The following is a 23,130-nucleotide window of genomic DNA, read 5'->3' as shown; positions in this document are numbered from 1 at the left end:
TGCCTTCTACTTCCTAATAAAGCCTCCCATAAAGCAAACTCACACAATTCAGATTCTTCTGTGTTTTCTTCACATAAAAGCCCCATGATGTTCCAAAAAAAAAAAAAAGAAAGAAAGAAAGAAAGAAAGAAAGAAAGAAAGAAAGAAAGAAAGAAAGAAAGAAAAAGAAACCAGAGTAAATTCAAAGAGATAGTGGGTTTAATTTCCCCTGGGGGCACTATCTTTATTTTATGCCTTGCCTGATGGCTATGAGGCCCTAGATACATGGTAACTTCTAGGCTTGTTGGTTAGAAAGAAATCTAATACTCAAAGATCCTTGTGCTTCTTATTGCAATATTATATAGCTAAGAAAAATATCAGGCACCAAATCTCTGCGTCGTCAGCAAATTAAGGATTATGGAATTAATATAACACAGGATAACCAATACTAGCAAAAGTTAACACTCATATAAAAGTTATTGACCACCTGTTAAAGGTTCCTCAAACTATAAAACTGAACTTCAGAGTAAAAATCACAAATAAGTCTGAATCAAGAGCAGATAATAGACTTTAGAACTCTATATCCACACCAAGGCAAATTTGGGGTAATTTTTTTCTCTTCAGTATATCCTTATTTTTCATGCAGCATGTACTTCATTTCTTGAAAATCAGCTGTCAAACATATTTGACTAGTAGTTCTCACACTTGAGTTGAAAAACATTTCAAAATCACATAGAGATATTTTTTCATCTATCTTAAAAACTATAGTAATATTAATTGCAGGAAACAAATATATTTGAAATCAAGATTTTAAAAATAGGGAGAACGGGTGACTATGCAAACCACATGTCTACAATAAATATTACTAGCTATTTTAAATTTTTCCATCAACATTTACTGAAAAGACTAGTTTTGCAAGCAGACAAGCAGCTGTGGGTATCAAAGGAACAGAGAAAACGACAAAACACCCACTTAGGCATAAGAAAACTCTATCCAGTAATTTTGCTTCTTGTCCAAATTGAGAAAAGACTGCCATATTTCTCAGTTGTACCAGCACAGCACCTGAACTCAAATTTGAGAATACCAGCAACCTATGGAATACACCAGGACCACTTGCCCAGTTCACAAGCTTACATTTAAGTAGCCCCTTACTAGCAACTGGATACAATTATTTGAAATAATTTGCTATTTTCTTTATTATGGCTCGATATTTCTCCTTTGCCAGGTGCACATTTTAGATAAACTATATTTATGTAGCTTACATTTACCTTATATATGGTAAAGGCTATAGATACATGATATGCATGTGTTTCTTCGTACTCTGATTGGCCTCTTTTCTGTACCTTAAATATTGGTTATCTTCAAGGCTCTGTCCAAGCACCTCTTACCTAGCTTTTCATGCATTTTGTAGCAATTTCAGCTACTCCATTTCTTAAATTTCCAAACTGAAGAAATGGGTGTAAACAAATGCCTAGGTATCTTTCCGAACACTCTTCACTCCACTCAAGGAGTTTTTGGCCAATTAACACAGTGTGTTGGATTATATTACAAAGGATAAGATTATTGTCAAAAACTATTGAATCTCATTTAGTTGGAGAGCACCAGAGAATGAGAGTTAGAATATTTGAAATGATTAGCAAAGGATGGACAACTTTTCAAAAGGCAAAGATGAAAGATGGTGTGTTCCAGTTACACAGAAAGTCATAGGAAAAAAAAATCATGAATGCAGAAGGACACAGAGTAGGTTTAAGGAATCTGAGAGGTAGGGCTCGAATAGTAGGTATGGTACACCACACTATCTACATCTAAATCCACCCAGGCATTGGCTTTTCCAATATTTCCATCAATATTTATTGATGCTTATTATGAGAACTGGATTGGGGAAGTTTGAGAAAACAGGAAGAACAACAGGGGGTTAATAAACAACTCTTTAATGCTTGGGGCAGTCACATTTCTACCTGGGTCCTGGGTCACTGGGGTTTCCAAGGGCCCCCAGTGGTCGCTGCGGTGGGAAGGAGGTTGAAAAGGAGGGAAAAGCCCAAAGGGTTGACTCAGTCATTTGTACAGAGAAGCTCCATAAAGATATGTTGAAATTCTATTGAGGTTTTTATTCAAAAAAAAGGTGAAAGTGCAAAAAAGAAACTTGCACACATTCTTTCTAGTGGCAAAAACAAAACAAAACAAAACAAAAAAATCACTTATTAGAAGGATTCCAACTAAAAAAAGCCAACCAATATCATTCATTAACAGCAGGTCCCCACTTGATAACTCAAGATTCCTCTAAATTGTATAGTAAACTACATTTGAAGACACAAAATAGTATTCTCTGGTGTATATTTGCAAACATAATGTTCTGCTTCCCCTCTCACATGGAAATTACCCTCTGATATACTACGGCTACTTCATTTTGGGTTTGCTTTTCAATTAACAATAAATTTCATAATTCTGCTTTTGGCAAATACTGTGTTAAACAAGTATATATACACGTTCTTGTTTTTTTCCAGTTGACTAAAATGGAGTTATTTTTATGGTTATATCTTTATTACAGCAATACTGACGGTATCAAAAATATTTTGATTTATTTTGTTTTGGCCCAAGTAAGATAATAAATAATAAGGAAGTCTTGTGTATGTATGTGTATGAATATATATTTCTCTCCATTTATTATTTAAGAATCCTCTCTCTTCATATATATCTGCATATGTATAGATATACACAACTTCATGGTACAAAATACAGTAGCATCAAGTACTAAGAAACTTTTAACTGCAAGGAACCTGGAGATGACATTTCATTCCTCATGCAAAGTGTGTCTGATAACTGATTGTTAATTATATAGCTTTGATTGATAGTACCATTGATCTCAAAAACATTCTTTTTTTTTTAAGATTTTATTTATTTATTCACGAGACACAGAGAGAGAGAGAGGCAGAGACACAGGCAGAGGGAGAAGCAGGCTCCCTGCAGGGAGCCCGACATGGGACTTAATCACGGGACCCCGGGGGTCACGCCGTGAGCCAAAGGCAGAAGCTCAGTCACTGAGCCACCCAGGTGTCCCATTGATAAACACCTCTAAGATCCATTTTCTAATGTCTAAGAATTAGTGAAATATATTTTTGAGTAACTTTTGTCAGGAAAGGTTTGGTTTCCAGTGTCAGCAATGTTCCTGGGGGTCTCTGGAGGGAAACTTTTATAACTTACCCTCTCTGGTTCTCAGAGTGACAGGATAAAAATTTCATCAGAAATTAATTGAACACTGAATGGAATACTGAATTCTCTAACTGGTGATTATTTCAGTTGTAAATATATGGAATCAAAAGTCTATTTCGAATTTTCTATCAGATGTGGAACTCTTTAAAATAGCTTTGGTCTGATTAGAGTATAATCAATCCATTCCTTAGGAGATAACCTTCATATCACAACAGGTAATCCTAGAGGACACATACCCATCGATTTCAGGATTGAGGCGTTAAAAAGAGATGATGACATTTCACAGTTGGACCAGACATTTAGTCACTGGTTTTAAATTCATTTGCTCCAAATAAAGCGGTGAAGGGCTAAACTGCGTTCTCCCACAACTGTTATGTTGAAGCCCTAAGCCCCACCACCTCAGGAGGAGATATAGATATAGGGACTCAAAGATGTAAGTTAAAATGAGACTATTAGGGTGGGCCCGAAGCCAATGTGAGTGACGTATTTATATGAAGAGGAAATCTTAACACACAGAGAGACACCACAGATGAGCCTAGACCAAGGAAATCCTTTGTGAGGACAGGGTGCGAAAACAGCTATCTGCAGGCCGAAGAGAAAGATCTCAGAATAAACTAAACATGCAGACACCTTGATCTTCGAGTTCTAGTCTCCAGAACTGTTAGAGAATTAGAAAAAAAAAAAAAATCCTGTTGTTTAAGCTCCCTAGTGTGTGATATTTTGTTATGGCAGCCCTAGCAAAGTAATACAATGATTTTACCATCCATCATCACCACTCACGTGAAAGAGAATTGCACATTTTCATTAGTTATCATAAGTTCTCTCTGAGAGGAAGGCTGATAGCTGCAACATTTGCAGTAATACTTCACTTACATAATGCGGCCCTGTCCTACCCGCTATTCAGAGTGCCTGGATCACAGGCCAGTGAAGCTCTCCTCTTCTTCTTCCTTCTCCTCCTCACTATCAGCTCCATCACCCCAACAACAAAGTCGAACTAGAATGTTGTAGGTACTATTCAAAATGCTTTCTATATGAAATCATTTAATTCTCATGATTCTAGATTTACTGTGTTCATTTTATCAGCTGGGAACAGACCCAGAGAGGTGGGCAACTTGGCCAAAGACACAGAGCTAGGATAGAAATCTAAACAACCCAACTACAGACAACTCCATAACCACGACTTTATAGGGTTTAAACACCTCTCTGCCGTTTAGAAAGTGAAACTGTCTTCCATTTGGCTCAATTACTCTCCTTGAAGAACTTGAATCTTTTTTTTTTTTTTTTTAAGAACTTGAATCTTTATTTCAAAAGTCCAGTCCACTTTTTCCCAAAGATTTTTGTCATTTATATAATGCCATTAGCTTTTTGGCTAAAATAGATAAACAAGCTAACATTAAATTCTGTTCAATTTAGAAATGGTCACAAATAATATCTCTCTGATATAGGATAAGTTTTAAGTATTAAACATTGTTTGAAAATCCTTGGTAAAAAAAAAAAAAAAAAGAAAGAAAATCCTTGGCAAATCTACCAATTGGAAAACCAAATTTACCCTTGGCACGCTTATTGATATATCATTAAAGAACTACTGTAAAACATAAATCAGGTATATTATAAACCTCAAATTTTACCTCCCCACAGGAAAAAAAAATAAATTGGGATTTTTTAAAAGCTTATTATATGAGCAGAGTAGCCAACTCCTCCATCATTCACTCATAAATCAATGTTAAATTTCATTATGATATGTGTTTGAGAAATTGTTTTTCTGCCATCTAATCCAATCAAATAGCAATAATCCAAATACATTCTAAGGTTGTAGCACACATAGAATTTAAAGTGGGCATTTAAAAAAAGAGTAATGGAAATAGTTATCATTGAGTTTCTTGTATGGAAAAGAAATTCTGTCTCTTTTTGTTCAGAAATACTGAGTAAAGGTACCTGAATTGAAGAAATCTAACTGTACCACTTTCTAGCTGTGAGACCTTGGCCAAGTTGTTTCACCTCTTCCTGCCTCAGTCTTCTCTTCGGTGCGTATAATCACAATGAGTAGTACCTCAGGGTTTTTATGAGGATTTAGCTAATATTTATAAAGCACTTAAAACTATAATTTGGCCGTAGTATCTTCTACGTATGTTTTTGAAAGACACGGAAATACTATGATTCTGTAGTAACCCAGGATGTTAGTGGGGCGGAGACGGTGTAGTAGGAACCCTTTCCTTACCGCCTGGTGAGAACCCACAGCTCCAAAGTTTCCCTGTCTCTGTATCATTCCAAGCCGGAACAAAGAATCCAGCAAACAAGGAATAGATCTGTGAACATTACTAAAACTCATTTAAAAAATCTGAATCATAAAAAATGCACCAGGGAATGCAAATAAAAAACTTTAAACATCCCTGACTATGCCAACACTTAAAATCCAAGTTACTTTTTGTTGCTCCAATGTTGCCTCCGGATGTTTCCTCATCAAAAACGTACTAAAAGGACTGTTTCATGATTTAAATGCGGAGCTCTTCATTCAAAGGAAATATGAAATTTTGTCTTAAGTAATGTAATTTTAGCCCTTATTCTGCTTTTGTATCTTTTTTTTTTTTAAGATTTTATTTATTTATTCATGAGAGACACAGAGAAAGAGAGAGGCAGAGGCTCTCTGCAGGCTCTGTGCAGGGACCCGACGTGGGCCTCGGTCCCGGGACCCCAGGATCACACCCCCGGCCTAAGGCAGGCGCCAAACCACTGAGCCCCCCGGGGATCCCCTGCTTTTGTATCTTTACACACCCTGATCAATGGGGAAAGGGGACAAAACAGGGATGGAATTCCCTGTGCCTGATCGGAGCAGGACACTACAAAGGCCTCTCCTCCGAGGGGAGCCCGGGCCGCTCCTTCGGGGCCGGGGCGCGCAGCAGGCTGTGCGCTCACTAGGGGCCCGAGATCCCGCCCGCGGCCGCCAGGGCTGACCTGCACGCGGCACGCGGAGGTCCCGGTGTGCGCGCATCTTACGACCCGGAGCGCATGGGCACGGTTCTGACCGCCTGCCCGGGCCTCACCACACTCCTGCAGTCCCGTGCAGGTCACCGACTGCAGCCGACGTCTGCTCAGCGCCCACGATGCGCCACTCGCTGCTCTGCAGACCTCGCTGCTACAGACGCCTGCAGCCCTTCCAACGCGGGGAGCAGCTGCGCCCTACTGCGCAATGGGTATGCGAATGGGTTCGTGAGGAACCCACGGAGCTCCCACTCGAGACACGGGGGCAGCGTGGGAGGGAGAGCAAGTCACAGCCGTGCCCACAGCCCATCGCCATCGGGAGCCGCTGCGTGAATGCGATCGAGGTTATTAAGCGGTTCCGACAAGGAAGATTAACAAGAATTGATCCGCTCACGTCGGGGCCTATTTCTGGCTCCGGCAGCCTCGTGCCTGCCCCCGACTCTCCCCGCGCTGCTCAATTCCACGAGCATTTTAGTCATTAACATGCACATAACTTAAGCACAAATTTCTAAACAGACTCTCATGGCTAATTCTTGCATCTGTACTTTTGTTTCATCGGGTGCGCTTTCTTTCTTCCCTTTCTAGCCCGTTCTTTCTACCAGCTAAAATGCAAAGCTAAACCTTCTTTGGAAAAGTTGGATGCCATGTTTTACTATTAATGTATTAATAGTAATAATGTACATTACTATTAACGTACATTGTATACATATATATACATTGTAATCTTAATGTATATCATTGAACGTGGGATGGTAGAAAAAAATGTAGTCTTAAGGCTCATCTATGTTCCAGAGGTGAGTTAATTTCTTAGTGCTACTTCAACAAATGATCACACATTAGTGTTTCAGACAAACGCATTATCTCACGGTTCTGGAAATCAGAAATCTGAAATGGGTCCCTCTGGGCTAAAATCAGCATGTTGGCCGGGCTGCAGTCCCTCCTGGAGCCTGTCGGCTTTTTCTTCTTCTAATGACTGCCTTACTTACTGGGCCCATGGCCCCCTTCCATCCTCAAGCCACGAATGGCCAGTTGAGTCCTTCTCACATCTCAGCACTCTAACACTGACTCTTCTGTCCCTTCCCTTCCATATTTAAGGACCTCTGTGATCACAACGGATCCACCCAGGTAACTCCGAATACTCTCCCTAATTTAAAAGTCAGCTCGTTAACACCATTATCTCACCCACCACTTTAATTCCCCTTTAGTAAAGCCATGTAGTAAAACATAAGCAGAGGTTCTGGGAGTCCTAGGTGAACATCTTTGGGGGGACATTATTCTATCACCAAAGGCATTCTTCCTTGATATTTAGAAATCAGGGGCAGCCCCGGTGGCTCAGCAGTTTAGCGCCACATTCGGCCCGGGATGTGGTCCTGGCGTCCTGGGATCGAGTCCCGTGTCTCGAGGGCTCCCTGCATGGGGCCTGCTTCTCCCTCTGCCTGGGTCTCTGCCGCTCTCTCTCTATCATGAATAAATAAATAAAATCTTAAAAAAAAAAAAAAAGAAATCACTCCCATCAATCTTTCTTTCAAAACAAGAGGAAAGATTAATAGTTTCTAAATTGCTGTGTATGGCATCTGAATACTGTATACATATAAAACAAGGACACCATAGCCACCAACTTCCTGAGAAAAGTTTGTCCTTATAATCCAGCTCAAATATTTCTTCATAAGTAAATTCTTCCCTGGCCTTTCCAAAGGAGGCTATTTTTTTCTCTGTATTCCTTTAAATGAAATGATATGTTTATTAGTCCATTAGTGAATTTATTACATCACTCTCGAATCTGTACTCTCACATCTCATTCTGTCTCTGTCTCTCTGTCTCTCTGTCTCTCTGTCTCTCTCTCTCACACACACACACACACACACCCTTATCTCCTCTCCTTTCTGCTACTCTCTCCTCTTTCTTCCTCTCTGCCTGGGATTTGATCCCTTTGAGAGCAAGGGCTATACAGTTGCCATTTTTTCAACCCATTCAATATGTAACAAGCTTATTGGTGGCACTTCAATACTTGTGAAATACAACTTATTCTTTTACTATGTCATATACTATTATATAGTGTTATATATTATATATAATTATTATCATACTGTTACTATTAATATCTAGTTACCCTACAATAAGAAAACTGACTTTCTCACAAGACAATAGCACTGAGGCACATTTTGAAGGCCATAGAAAATAAAATTCCAATACCTCATCATCATAATCATAATTAGAAGAGCACACGAAGAGTCAAATTCTTTGAGAATCTGAACTTGGGAGCTAATTTGGGAGATTTCCTACCTAGTGCATCATTCAACCATCACACTAAAAACTAGCCTGGTAAATCCCATTAAAGCCCATTAAATGGTTGGTAGTGGGAGCTCCCATGTTAGAGAAGCAAGTATTTCAAACAACTTCAAGTTGCTAGGTATCACTCAGTCTGCTCTATACTTATCAATTACTTTGTACAAGTTCCATAGACACCAGTTCCAAGACAGAGATAAGTAACTTCAAACTGACACACTTAAACTTCTCAAATCATTGTGCATTCAATCAGTGTTCAAATTATACAATGTGATGAATGTCAAAATACTGTAGTACATACTCTGTACTACATAAAAGTTGAATAAACCACTAATAGATTAGCAATAAGTCTTCCTTCATTTTTGAAAAAGTAATGCTGTTTTATTTGATGTCTATTTTGTCCCTATGGAATTTACACACATTTAATCCTTATGGGAGCTTACTGAGAGGAATACTAGTATCTCTACTTCATAGGAAGAAACTAAAGTTTAGGGTTTTATAGCAGTCCCTTGTTGCTAAGGTCACAAAGCTTTAGCCCCCTCCAATAACTAAGCCCATGTCTCTAAACTGCAAGCTTTTCTACTTCCCATGAACCTGAACAAATTAAGTGATAAACCTCTTTCTGCCATCAGAAAAGGAAGAGAACGGAGAACATGCCCAATCTCAAATATATAGTCAAGTTATTGTTCTTCAAAAGAGGCCTATGAATACCTACCATGATGATTAAATAAATCAATAACAATCAAATGAAATAATTTCAGTTCCTGAAGCTATCATTTACATGTTTACATACATAACTGTCTTAAGGTAAAACTATGCATGTCTAACTCTATAATAATTCCCCATTATAGGCTAAAAGTTTGAAAAAAGGTTAAAATCTTAAATGGTCAAAAACAACACTCTCTGAGTGATACTACAGAAAACACTTCCTAATCTAGAAATCTCAGTCTACAGGCAAAATTTACCAAACAGGGATCTGTCATTTATTGTTGAAAGAGTCTCAAAAGAACAACTTGATTTGTCATTTTGCTTTGGCCTTTAAGTACTTCAGTTCAATATAGTAATCTTGTTTTTTTTTTTTAATTGGAGTTCAATTTGTCAACATATAGCATAACACCCAGTACTCATCCTGCCAAGTGCCCCCCTCAGTGCATCACCCAGTCACCCCAACCCCCCGCTTACTCCCCCTTCCACTACTCCTTGTTCATTTCCCAAAGTTAGGAGTCTCTCATGTTTTGTCACCCTCACTGATATTTTCACTCATTTGCTCTCCTTTCCCTTTATTCCCTTTCACTAATTTTTATATTCCCCAAATGAATGAGACCATATACAGTAATCTTGGTAACAGCATACTAACCAGAAGCTGTAATTGATCATTAACTGTTTTAATTTCTTAAAAAATGAATATTTCTTTATATCAATCCTTTGAAATTTACTTTTTTTCAAAATACAAGTTCTTTCAGTGAAAATACAAAATAAGCCTTTCATTGGAAAAATTTTGAAGAAGCCTTTAGTGTTTAAGTAATCATATTGTGATCGATATAAAGATTTTTCAATAGAGTCAGAAGACAACACAACTTTACAGGTGTCATGCCTAGCTAGTATTCTTCCTTTGTGATTTCTAGTTATTCCCCTTGTTGTGAAGAATAAGTAAGAAAGAATAAGTCAATGAACACACTAGGGAATATCCACTATATGGCACACAGAGTTTGTGGATGAAGTGGTTCATTAACTTAGTTTTAGGTTCTTTGCCATTAAAGCTCCATAGTCATGTTGATATTTTATTTCCTAATGAAACCATAAAGTTATCACCTATATCCCTTCAGTTTTCTTTTGTCAACTTAGTCTATATACTAAATTGGTTCAATTGACTCAGAGTAGCTAAAGTTGACAAAATCAGTAGGTTTATACAAAAAAATCTTTTAAGCCTTTGAAATGAGCATCAATGAACACTGCACTTCAAAAAAAAAAAAAAAAAAGTTAAAACACTCCCAAAGTCCCACATATTTTAAGAGAACAGTTGGGTTCAGAAGAAGGGTAGTTGCTGATTCAACTAACAATATCACCACTTTCTGATATCCTACACGATGCAGAAATATTAAAAGTATCAGTTCATTAGCAAGAAATGGGAGAGGAGAAAAAGGTGAAATTTAAAAAATAACAGATTTGACAGAAAAGAAGGAAGATAAGTTACGAATTTCATAGGATTGTTGATGGCTGTATAGCTTGCCCTGGGTCAGTAATTTCTGACAGCAAAGTCAACCTGGCTAAACCAAGAAATGTATGTGATGTTAACTAAAATGAAAAAAATAATTTTGCTTAAGTTTGACATACAGGCACACACACACACCACTACACACACATCCATACATTAGAAGAAAAAAAAAACAGGAATATGATCTAGTCACAGAGAGTTAATGAGGCCTCTTGCTATTCAATCCACACATTCTCAATGAAAACCATTTGTAAAGACCCTACTTATGAATAACATTTTTATTTATGTGTATTGTGTATGAAGAGATGTTTTCAGGGTGGGTTTACTATTTTGTCCCATCAGACAAATTTAACTCATGCTCCAAATGCATCTTTCCAATTTGATGACCCCTGTGTGTGTGTGTGGGGGGGCAGATGGGAGGGGAGGCAGAAAATCAGGTGAGAGATTTCTTGAAAAAATTTCTTTAGAACATTTAGAAACTGAATGATTGATATGTGTGATGATGCCATTTTAAAAAAGAATACTAGAATATAATTCCACTGTTCTGAATTATTTTTAAAATGTAGAGGTGTTTTGTTTTTGTTTTTTCCTATTTATTGCCAAGATTGTTAACAAATGTGAAAATATAAAACAAAAGATAATAAGATATCAATAACCTTGTGGAACATTGCTAAATGTCTAGTATTGTCTTTTTTTTATAAATCTTTTTTTTAATTTTTATTTATTTATGATAGTTACAGAGAGAGAGAGAGAGAGAGAGGCAGAGACACAGGCAGAGGGAGAAGCAGGCTCCATGCCCCGGGAGCCCGATGTGGGATTCGATCCCGGGTCTCCAGGATCGCGCCCTGGGCCAAAGGCAGGCGCCAAACCGCTGCGGCACCCAGGGATCCCCTAGTATTGTCATTTTTAAGGGATTATCATTTACATCACTTAACCACAATAAATTGGTTTTTTGTTTTTATTTTTAAAGATTTTATTTATTTATTTATGAGAGACACAGAGAGAGAGGCAGAGACATAGGCAGAGGGAGAAGTAGGCTGCTTGCAAGGAGCCTGACATGGGACTCGATTCCGGGGCTCCAGGATCACAACTCAAGCCAAAGGCAGATGCTCAAACACTGAGCCACCTAGGTGCTCCAGTATATGTTTTTTCTTCAATGGAACTAGATATTAACTCAATATAGTCAAGAATTAGTTTTTTAAAGTACTTATCTGTCTTTATGAATCATATCATACAAATATGACCATGCCACTGAAAGAATGCTTCCTATACTAAGTATATGTGACGATTTCAACAATGGAAAGGACCGGTTTTATAAAATATACCATTCTTACCATGGTTCGAAAATTACCATGAAATGTCTGGTATCTTCAGCCTCAAGTGCATTAAGTTTAAATAGTTTATGAATTAATTCATTAATATGTATATCACTATATTATGTGTACTGTAGTGGCCAAGGCAGGCCACTCCCAAATGTGCCACTTTGGCAGGCTCATTATATTAAGCTGAAAACAGTCAAGGCTCAAAAGTCTTAGGAAGAAACTCTGATACTGTTCTCTTTCCCACAACAATGCTTAAAAGAATTTAGATAGAGAACCTGCTCTAGAAAGAGAGCTGTCAACAGTGATAACTACATTTAATATGAACTAGGTCTGGGAACCAGGGAGAAACCTCCTAAGGCCTGTTTAATCAAAGTCTTCTTTGAGTTCCCTTGTTTCCATATGGCCCAACAAACATTTATTTACCAAACATTTATTCCTTTTCTTCATCTTGTGAATTGCAGTCATTCCTTTTGAAGTCCCAGACCAATACCCCTCTTTTCCTTAGTTTAGGATGACTATGTACCTCATTTTGCTTGACTGTTTTGGAATCTAATGTCTGTGTGGATTTTCGATACCTACAGAATGAAATCTGATTTTCTTCTATTCATCCCTCATGTCAATTTGATTCTTAACTAAGCTAGAAGAATCTTGAATGGTAGAGAAAATATTTCCTCCCCCACAGTACCCACAGAACTTTATCATAACCAACAGTGAACTACTGCTTTTGTTGAAGTTCCTTCCCATTTATTCTCCAAACTTTCAGGCCGATAGGGAGGGTGAGAAAGGGAACCATGTGAGTGAAAGAGCAGAGCACCAAGTATCCCTTCTGCTGAATTCCTTTTTAAAATGTTCATGGTTTGACAAATGAAGATGCTACTATGAACACAAAATAAAATAAGAAAATGCAATTTCAGTATTTTAGAAGGAAATTTTATTTGCCTCATAGACAAAAACTGGGTTTAGCTAAACTGTTTTCTCCCCCCTTCCCAGAATTTCTTTTATCTCCCAAGTTTGTCCTAGCCTAGGTCTTGCTTTTTCAATGTTCATTGAAATTACTCATGCTTATATAATTTAGCTGATTTTTTCTTTAAAATCCCAAAGGGACAGCAGGTGTCATTTGCTATTTGAAAATAGAGCCTTTTTGTGAAACCTTTCACAAGCCAAAATGGTGTAAAGCAAAGAAGCAATTACCATTATTTATATTGAAAATTTTTAAGCATTCTCAGACCCCAAAAAATAACCTCTCCTGGGCTTTTCTGATACTTTAGGACACATCTTGCTAATGATTCACAAAATAAACTTAGATTTAAAAAAAACCCCAGATGGTCAGAGATGCACTTCTAAACTACAGTGGCTGGATACTCAGATGCTGAGTGTAGTTCCCATAGAAGGAGCTGGGTGGCATCATTCTTCTTGTTCCACGTGAGTACTGCCCCTGTATAAGCTTGCTGCAAAACATGTTTAACATTTTGTATTTATTTATTTATTTATTTATATTTATTTATTTATTTATTTATCTTTTTGCCTTTTTTAGTAAAAGAGAAAATACCCTTTGGATTTTAGTTAGTGAAAAGAGGTCATAATGTAGGTTTTTCATAAAAGTGAAGTGGTATAAGGGATCTTTTGAAAAGCAGACTTTTAAAAAGAAGGATACCTGTACATTGAATTCTCTTGATTTTAAAATAAATATTGTTACATAATGTCACTTATAAAAATGTGTTCTAAATTCAATAATATATTTAATTAAACAGTGTTATTTGATCATTTTTTATTTTGGCTTATCTCATAAAATGTACTTGAACTCAATTTTTTTTTGTAAATGCAATTTTTTATACTTTAGTAGTCTGTGATATTTAGAAAAAGGTTAAACAAAAGAAATTATGTATTAGGGAAATATTCAACATAGAAAAAAAAAGATACTGAATTCTGGGAAGCAAGCAGCACTGTACTACAGAAATATAATACAAAAAACAGAGATAAGTGGTCTGGCAAAAATGTCCTGCAAAATGGTGGTTCCTGAATAGCAAAAATAAATTGGCTAAGTTCCTTCATGATATTTAAAAATTTTTCTCAACTAGAAAGATATACATTTTTTGTGATACTCCATAAATATAATGAAGAAGGCCATATCTTGAAAAAAATAAAAGTTAGCAAAAATAAACTCAATGGAAGAGGCTAAAAATAATAGAGGAATAAACATGTGGTTGTTTATCTGAATTTATTAAATAAAGAAGTGTCCCATTATTATATTGTCATTATAAAAGCTACAATAAGTGACAGACAAAAAGGCTAATTATGGTTTTTAAAAAAACTGTCTTTTCCCCTTTTCTAGCAAGTTAATAATTCTAAGTTTTTTTCCATGTATTATAGAATTGCTTCCACACATTACTTATAACACTGGTAATTTTAAGTGGAGTGCTTGGTTTTCATCAATGCTCATTATAGTTTTAACCATTTCATCAAAATACTTGCCCCTTTATTACTGTAGTTAGTTCCTTAACCAATGAAAGCACATTATTGCTCTAAAAAAATAAGTATTTTCATTATAATGATGAATTTAAATAATTAAATCCTAGAGTAAGTTAATGATGTTGCAAGAAATTTTAACATTAGTTAGTTCTGAATAAAAAACATTAAGCCAATCAACTATCTTACTTCGGATACTTCTATTATGGGGTACAATAAATATTGTTATGTGTAAAAATATCTGATGTAAAATATTACATTGACTCTCTGACCACAAATCACTACCTTAAATTGAAATACTGAATCAATGAAGTGACCAAGAGGTAGTACATGCATGCAGCCTTCTTTTATGTGAGAGTTGTTAAGCCATTCTTGGAGATGGAATGAGGCAGAGTTACAGGCATGGAAATTAGTTTCTATTTAAGGGAACTAGTTCTACTTTCCTTTAAAGCATTTGTCCTGGACCAGTGAGTTTTTTTTTCATTGGGAAGATGTATCATTTTAAGCCTTATTTGCTGGAAGTAAATGATGACTGGCAAATGAAAGTGGGTTTACTTGTAGGTAATTAAAATATTAAAGCATTATGTACTATTTTTTATTTAATAAAATAGGAGACCAATATCTACTCTTGGTCAATTTAATTTGTCAAACCACATCTGATGACCTTTTTATGCAGCTCACTGGGATGCCATAAATAGAAATACTAAGGAAGAACAGAATTAAAGAAAAACATTCTAACAATTATGCATTGGTGGTATTAATAGCTGCACAGTAAGTTTAAAAATGGCTGAAGACTAATGAATTTGTATCTAAAAACTCACTCTGTCAAAGTATTAAGAAATAATATAATGATTTACACAAATGTTTATAGCAGGTGTAATTTACATATTAAGAGATGCTTTCAAGTATGAATATTAGACATACAATCACTTTAATAACTCTTTAAAACTTCTAAAAGTGCATAAAGGAAAAATGTGCAACCAAAAAAGGGATAGGTCTGAATTATTAAAATAACATTAAAATACAGAATACTAGTGCTATCCAAGTCAGCATAAAAAGGCATTAATTAAAACACAATTTCACATGACTCTGGCTCAACGGTTCTTGACATGTGGGAGAAAAAATCAGTTTGGCAGCACCACGGATCTGCTCAAAACCGAAAAATATTGCAAAGCCAAAAATCATTTCTAGATCATAAAAATCTGTCCCCAAATTCTAGGTACCTCATATCCTAAGGCTGTCCTCAAACTACCCTCAAATTCCTATTTTCAGAATCACACTTAAGCCAACCACTTAGTAAAACAGCCATGGTCCAAAGATATCCCAGATTTAACACCACCCTTCACACACACAGTCTTAAAAATCATATTTTGGTGCTAATCTCAGCAGTTACAAAGAAGAAAGCAACCCGTGGTGTCATGCTTGGAGGAAATACAGTAAGTCAGTCAAGGAGGTGTTTACAGATTAAAAACAAAGACTAAATGTATTAAAATAATTAAAACAATGTAAATTAAAGGTTAATTTTAATAGGTAGAACATGCCATTTCCCCCATATAAAATCTGATAACTTTTAATCCAGGGTCTCTTGTTAGGTCCCATACTTAATACATTTAACTGTCCTGTCCCAATCTGTTCACTGGAATTTGCCACCCATTTCCTAAGGCCTGATGGATTATATATCTCAGAGCACTAAACATGCCAATGATTTTAGTGGAATAATAATAAGGTAAATTTAAATTTGCAATTATTATTTTAGTGCAAAACTGAGTCAGTAAAAATACTTCTGTGAAAAAAAATCCTCATACGTGGTTAACTGCACAGCTTGAGGGATTAAAACTTTCTGAGCTTTTTATTTTTTTAAGTTTTTATTTAAATTACAGTTAATTGACATACAGGTAATATTGTTTCATGTGGTTACATACATGACCCAGTGCTCATCACAAGTTCACTCCTTGATCCTCATCACTTTTTTCACCCATCCCCCACCCACCTCCCCTCTGGTGACCATCAGGTATAGGTAAGAGTATAGGTAAGGTATAGTAAGTGTCTGTTTCTGGTTTGCCTCTCTCTTTCTCTCTTTTCTCCCCCCTTTGCTCATTTGTTTTGTATCTTAAATTCCACATGAGTGAAATCATATGGTATTTGTCTTTCTCTGACTGACTTATTTCACTTAGCATAATACTTCCTAGCTCCATCCATGTCACGCTGAGATTGGTAAGGCAAGAAGGCTTGAAAAGATTGCCACTGCCATTTCTGATCTGGCTTATAAGAAATAGCCTCTAAGAGCAGAAGCTTAAGGATAATAATTCAAAATGAACCTCAGCTTTCAAATTGCTCTGATTTTCTGAGTTAATGTTTAAAATCAATCAAATGTTTTAGACTAAGGTGACCATGTATAGTCAAAAATCACATACTGTCAAAAATCACACTCTGAAAACAAAACCAACTGTTAATGTAGATTTTATATTACTTGTGTTTCAACCATTGCATATTCCATGATGCATTTTAATATCCATGAATTGCACATTGGAATTGTCTTTATTCCAGCAGTGATAAATTTTTTAAAAATGAACTGAGAAGCTGTTACCCATAGTCATTCTCATCTTTTATCTCTTGCTCTGTCTCTTTATTTCATATAGTATCCCATTGAGAAAATACATGAAAATGAAAATTTAGGATGAGGCTGATCTCCTGAGTATATTATGTAAATACAAACATATCCTGCATCTCTGCAAAAAAATAAGTAAAACATTTATCACTGTTTAGATTTCTTCCTAAATTCAAACTTTCATTACAGATGATTGGTTGTCAGTGTTGGCTTAAGGCTTCACTCAAAATCTGTCACCTTTCCCAGTATTGATTTATGTATTTTTAGCAGCTTGACACGAGCTCTTCTTTCATTTCCATCTCTGTATCTGTTCCAGCACACGTGGAGCTAAACTTTCTAAACACCACATGGTTTCTGTGATTGATCCTAAACATAAACAAGAGGAATTTAAGCTACTATATTATTCAAATACTTAATGATGAGTCACCTTTTGTGCGAAGCTACCACTAATATTGTGTTCCAAGTTCCTGATCCAGTAACATGCATAGCTCACCTCGCTATTAATCCCTCCTTTAAGGATCCGGAGTCTGGCCCCTGATCTCAACCTAAGGCTATGGTTTTGCCACCTATTAACAACATTGTCTGCTACCTAGAATCTACTTCCCTCTTGACCACTGTCCATTCTTTTTCCACTGGACTTGTAGAGCCTTCTAACCATGTGGGAAATAGCTGATATCACCTGTAACAGAGCACAACCTCTTGATAGCTGGCCCAAGGTACAATGGGTTCACCCTTTTAAAATACAGAATCTTTCAACCGTGTGGTTGGGTCTGCCCTATTTTGGCCCTTCACTCTTACCTTTTCAGCTATCCCAGCCCAGTAATTCCAAACTTTCCTGTAGATTCTTCTCACTACCATGAAATTAGTTTTTCATTCCATTCCATTTTTACAAAGCAATTCCCCAATGTTTTTATCTAGTACTTTCATGTTTTCATGGTTTATATTTGAATATTTGATACGTTTGTAATTCATCTCATGTTTATGTGAGGTACGGATCCAAATTTAGTTTCTTTTCTTCACGGCTGCTTACTTGTCTCAACATAATTTATCAAAAAGTCTTGTTATTTGGTTTCTTTGTGGGGATAGAACTACTAATTTCCCCTTTTTTTTTTTCCTCTTCCAAACAAATTATTTTAAACAAATGACTATTAAAAATCAGCTTTTTGAAATCTACAGTTTATGAAAGGAAATTAATATTTTAACTATCACAAATATATCACATAAATCAAATTATTTTGGCACTTTCAACATGATGGTTTCAGTATTTTACTCTAAAAGAGTCCAACCAGGAACTAGAGTAAAGAATAGCAACACTGCTTCTGATAAACTAGTTAATGAAAACTACAGGATCTTTATTGATTTTTATGATTCCTAACCTACATCCAATAAACAAACAAAAAAAAATCTTTAAAAATAACCAGGATTGGATGACAGAAACAGAAAGCAACTCCCTTACATCAGAAAATCATCTCATTAGTAATGGCATGAAATGATCAAGATACTCCACAATAATACATTTTCAAAACACTGCAGGCAAGAAAGAGAAAAAGAAAAAAAAAACTGAGGCAAAAAATCCTATTTCTCAGTTTCTTCAATCTGCCAAATATGATGTATCCCATTTCCAAGAGCTGTGCTGGAACAGAATTCAGGGCTAGGACAACTTCTACCCACATGACTTCTAGTCATCTTTCCAAGAAGTCTCCATGATACAGATTGCTAACTAGCTAGTTTGGTGCATAGTATCTGGAATTTCAAAGAGAACTGTTGAGAAGAGGAGTTCTATGCAAAGGTATGAACTAAGGAGAGGGTGTGAGAAAGTAAAAGAAAGCTCATTATTATATGCATCTGTTGTAAGTATGTTTAATACTGGGAACTGCAGATTGTTGAATTTCCTGAAATGACACAGTTAAGAGGTAGAACTTATTCTTAGTTTCAGCCTTAATAGGCAGACACTATGGAAATTAAAACATAAGTAACAATAGTTTTTTAACTAAAATTTCTTCCTCTTGTTTTGAATAACCCCCAAGTTTTCTAAAATCAACCCTATCTTCTTTGAGGATTGAGCTTCAACATAATGGCAAAAGAAAACCTGCAGCCCATATCCATTTTAAGTTTCTTATCATATTTTCTTTTCCAAATCATCATGATGCATCACATCATAAATACATTACAGTCAGACCGCTTAAAATATGTTACTGCTTATATAAGGAACTAGAAACTAGTGTCTATAAAAAGAAAGCATTTCGAGTGGAAATGGTTAAACTGGGTAATGCTCAGACTTCCAAACTGTCTGTCCTTGTTACTCCCTGATTGCCTCAGTCATTTTCTTCATTAGTCCTTTGTCCAAAAGAGATATCTATTTGTCTATTCATTAAGTAGTTAGGTTCAAACAACCTACTCATTATTTATGTCCTTAACAATTTGGTAGTTATTTTAAAAGCCAGTAATAGAAATCAAAAGAGAAACAGTTTTTATTCCATTCTTAAATAGCCACAGTTACTTGTTAATGGCATGTGTACACCTATTTGTCACCAAACCATTTCTCGAAATCCTAGAATCAGTTTGAACATCATGACCCTCATAATCTGTTCTATGTTGATTTTTCTTATGGTAGTTGCTTTGTATCACAGCAACCATCAAAAACCTAGCTTCCCAAGATACGACATCGTCAATACAATACAACCTAAGTTGAAACTGAACTAATGTTACATAGTAGGAAACAAAGACAACTAAAATCAAAGTTCATTGAGTTTACAAATGCATATGAGTGCCAGATCTACACAAGGCAGCATGCTAGACATTAGGAATATGGGGAGGAACCAGGCAGCAAAGGTTACTTCCTTTCTGGAATTTACATTATAGCAGAAACAATTAATGCAAAATATGCCAATAAGTATTCATTCCATGATTTTTTTGTGATAAGTTTTACAAAGGAAACCAGCAGACAAATTTGAGAATAACGGGTAGAAGGAATCAAGTAATTTCAGGACATAAGCTTTCCCTCAATAAGGAAATACTATTTGCAATAAACTCTAAATTTAATGGTTTTCAATGGAGGGTGAGTTTGCCCCCCATGGGACATCTGACAGAGTCTGGAGACATTTTGGTTGTCATGAATGGGAGGTATGCTACAGTCACTCTAGTGGGTAGAGGCCAAGGATGCTGTAAACGTCCTACAATGCATAGGACAGTCCCCATGCACTACCATACCCAACAAACAGTTTCTGACACAAAATATTAATAATACTCAGAAAGATTTAAATAGGCAGAAGTACATACGTGGGTTACTTTTGCAGGTAGAGGGCATCAGTGGGCATTCCAAGAAAAAGAACTGCACATGCAAATACTCTTAAATAGTTAAGAACATAGTACATATAATGAATCAACAGAAAGCTAGTATGGATGGAGGCTAGTGTAGACAACTGCAATAATTCTCAAAAGTAACTCAAGGAAATTAGTAGGAAATATAATCAAAAAGGAGATTTTACCCAAATAATTCTTAGGGTACCAGGACAAAGAGTGGTAGATGGGTAGAAGAACAAAGAGCATTTTAATTATTGAAGCAAGTGCCTATATACAGGATTCAACTTTTCCTTCTGCTGTAAACTGTGACACAGCATGCAAAGTAAATGATCTACACAAAGGTCTACATAGTCCTTAAATGGCTGCATCATAGCTTGTGTTGGCTACTGAACGGCTGTAAGATTCTGCAGGTTGATCAAGCATAATTTGATCAAGCCAAAAAACCTGAAAGGATGGAAGAGAAGGGCATTTTATAATCAGAGATGTTTTCACTCTTTAGCTTCCATTATAAATTACTTCCATTACTTCAGACATTGACATTTCTTCTGGTCCAAAACTAATTGAGATATTTAGAGCATTTTTAATACTTAAAAAGTCAATGATGTAGTAAGCTGACGATGACATTGATAGCAGAATGGAGGGAGAACAGCTCATTATTTGAATGATAACTTTGGATAATTCAGAAGCAGAAGAAGTGACTGGAGGAGAAGGAATATATAATCATGTTGGTAAGAAATACTGGGACTCCTAACAGTCTAGACCTATGCAGAACCATCTGAAAAGGACAAAAATAGAATGCTATATAGGAAAAAATCCAATGGGAGAGTCAAAGATTGCATTTATTTTTTTCTCCATACTGCACTGGTTTCTAAGCCTTAGTAGGTAGCCACAGGCAAGGGACTATATAAATTCTGGTAGCAGCACATAAAACAAATTTAAAAGGTGTACACTCTAATGTATTTAAACTTTCAATAACTAGGTAAAATTCTCACAAAAATTGTTGTTAGAAATTTAAATCCCAAAGTCACAAATACAAACACTGGATTGATGAGTATTTTCACTATATTAACTTATTTCATCACCACAAGAGCTCCGCAGGCTTTAGGACTGTCCCAATGTTACAGAGGAAGAGACTAAGTCCTGGAAAAATTAATTGGCCTGAAGAGATAATTCACGATAGAATGAATAATTCTCTGCACTTTCCAGCAAACCACTTGTGGGCCATTCCAAGCCCTTGCTCCCGGTTGCATCCTACCCAATCTCCCACCCCTTTCTTTCTCTAGGCCAAATAGCTTAAAGCTTCCCAGTTTTCCCAATAAGCAGGAGAGGTTACTTATAATATTTTCCAGTCAATATTTAATGCAACGTAATGGCCACAGTTAGAAAGGAACAATTCCATTTTGGTTACCAGTTTGTTTCCTCCTTCTAGCTCCCCTGTGTAGGCCTTGGGAAATAGAGTCTTTCTTACCGTATCCCTCCGTAAATCACTTGACAGCTTGTATATACGATCTCAACTTATTTTTCCTAACAACTCCTGGAAGTCGGAGATGTTATAAACCCTATTTTTGTGCGTGTGTGTTTGTGTGCACCCATGCACTCATACGCATGTACGTGCACAAAAGTTCCCACGAGGTGAACTGGCTGGTGAACTTCGTAGATAAGTGACTATCAAGTCTTCAAATGTCTACTTCAGATATCACTTATCACAAATGATTGTCTTTCATATTTTCAAACTGGCTTAAGCCCTGGCCCATTCCCCAGGGGCCTATGGATCCATCACACATGAACATTTGATAAATGCTGACACATCTGTGTATGCCTCAACTCCTTGGTCAACTTCACTAAAGCAACAAACTTCTTAAAATAGATACAACATTTGTTATTTGATACATAATCGTAAAGACACTTTCTTCTTCACACTGAATCGGATCAGAGCTTTGCAAAGCAATTTCACCAGAAGGCACACTTGTTTCCTTTTGCTGCTGTAACAAATAACCACAAACTTAGTAGCTAAAAATCAACACAAATTTATTGTCTTACATTTCTTGAGGTCAGAGGTATAAAACTAATGTGTTGGTAGAACTGAGTTTCCTCTAGATCCACTTGGGGAGATGCCATAACTTGCCTTTTCCAGCCTCTAGAAGCTACACACATTCGCTGGCTTGTGGCCACATCAACCTAGCCTCTACTTGCATCAGTTCCAACTCTTTCTCTGCTTCCTACATCCCTCAATCACTTATAAGAACCCCTGTGATGACATTGGGTCCACCTGGATAAGCTGGGATACTCTCCCCCTCTCATGACCTTTAACTTATATGTCTGCAAAGTCCCTTTTGCCATGTAAAGAATATATTCACAGGGTGTGGGGATTATGACACAGACACCTTTGAGAGGTCATTTTTCTGCCCACCACCAAAGGTAAATTTTAAAAAGTATCAAAATAATCACATTTTACATAATTCTCACAGGCTCTGACATAGTCACTTCAAGAATTTTTTTTTAAGATTTTATTTATTTATTCGTGAGAGACAGAGAGAGAGAGAGAGAGAGAGAGGCAGAGACACGAGCAGAGGGAGAAGCAGGCTCCATGCAGGGAGCCTGATGTGGGACTTGATCCCGGGTCTCCAGGATCACATCCTGGGCTGAAGGCGGCGCTAAACCGCTGGGCCACCCGGGCTGCCCTCACTTCAAGAATTAAAAAAAAGGGATCCCTGGGTGGCGCAGTGGTTTAGCGCCTGCCTTTGGCCCCAGGGCGCGATCCT

At 36.6% G+C, this 23,130-nt stretch overlaps 1 protein-coding gene across 2 annotated transcripts in view; it reads right to left on the bottom strand.

The window, feature by feature from the left end:
* KCNJ3 (potassium inwardly rectifying channel subfamily J member 3) overlaps positions 1–23,130 on the bottom strand; it is a 141,778-nt gene that overhangs the window by 55,331 nt on the left and 63,317 nt on the right. The gene's annotated exons all lie outside the window — the stretch shown is intronic.

Source organism: Canis lupus, chromosome 36, assembly GCF_011100685.1.
Source record: "Canis lupus familiaris isolate Mischka breed German Shepherd chromosome 36, alternate assembly UU_Cfam_GSD_1.0, whole genome shotgun sequence".
NCBI lineage: Eukaryota > Metazoa > Chordata > Mammalia > Carnivora > Canidae > Canis > Canis lupus.
Note: the sequence above shows the minus strand (reverse complement) of the source record. Positions and strands in the feature narration are given on the sequence as shown.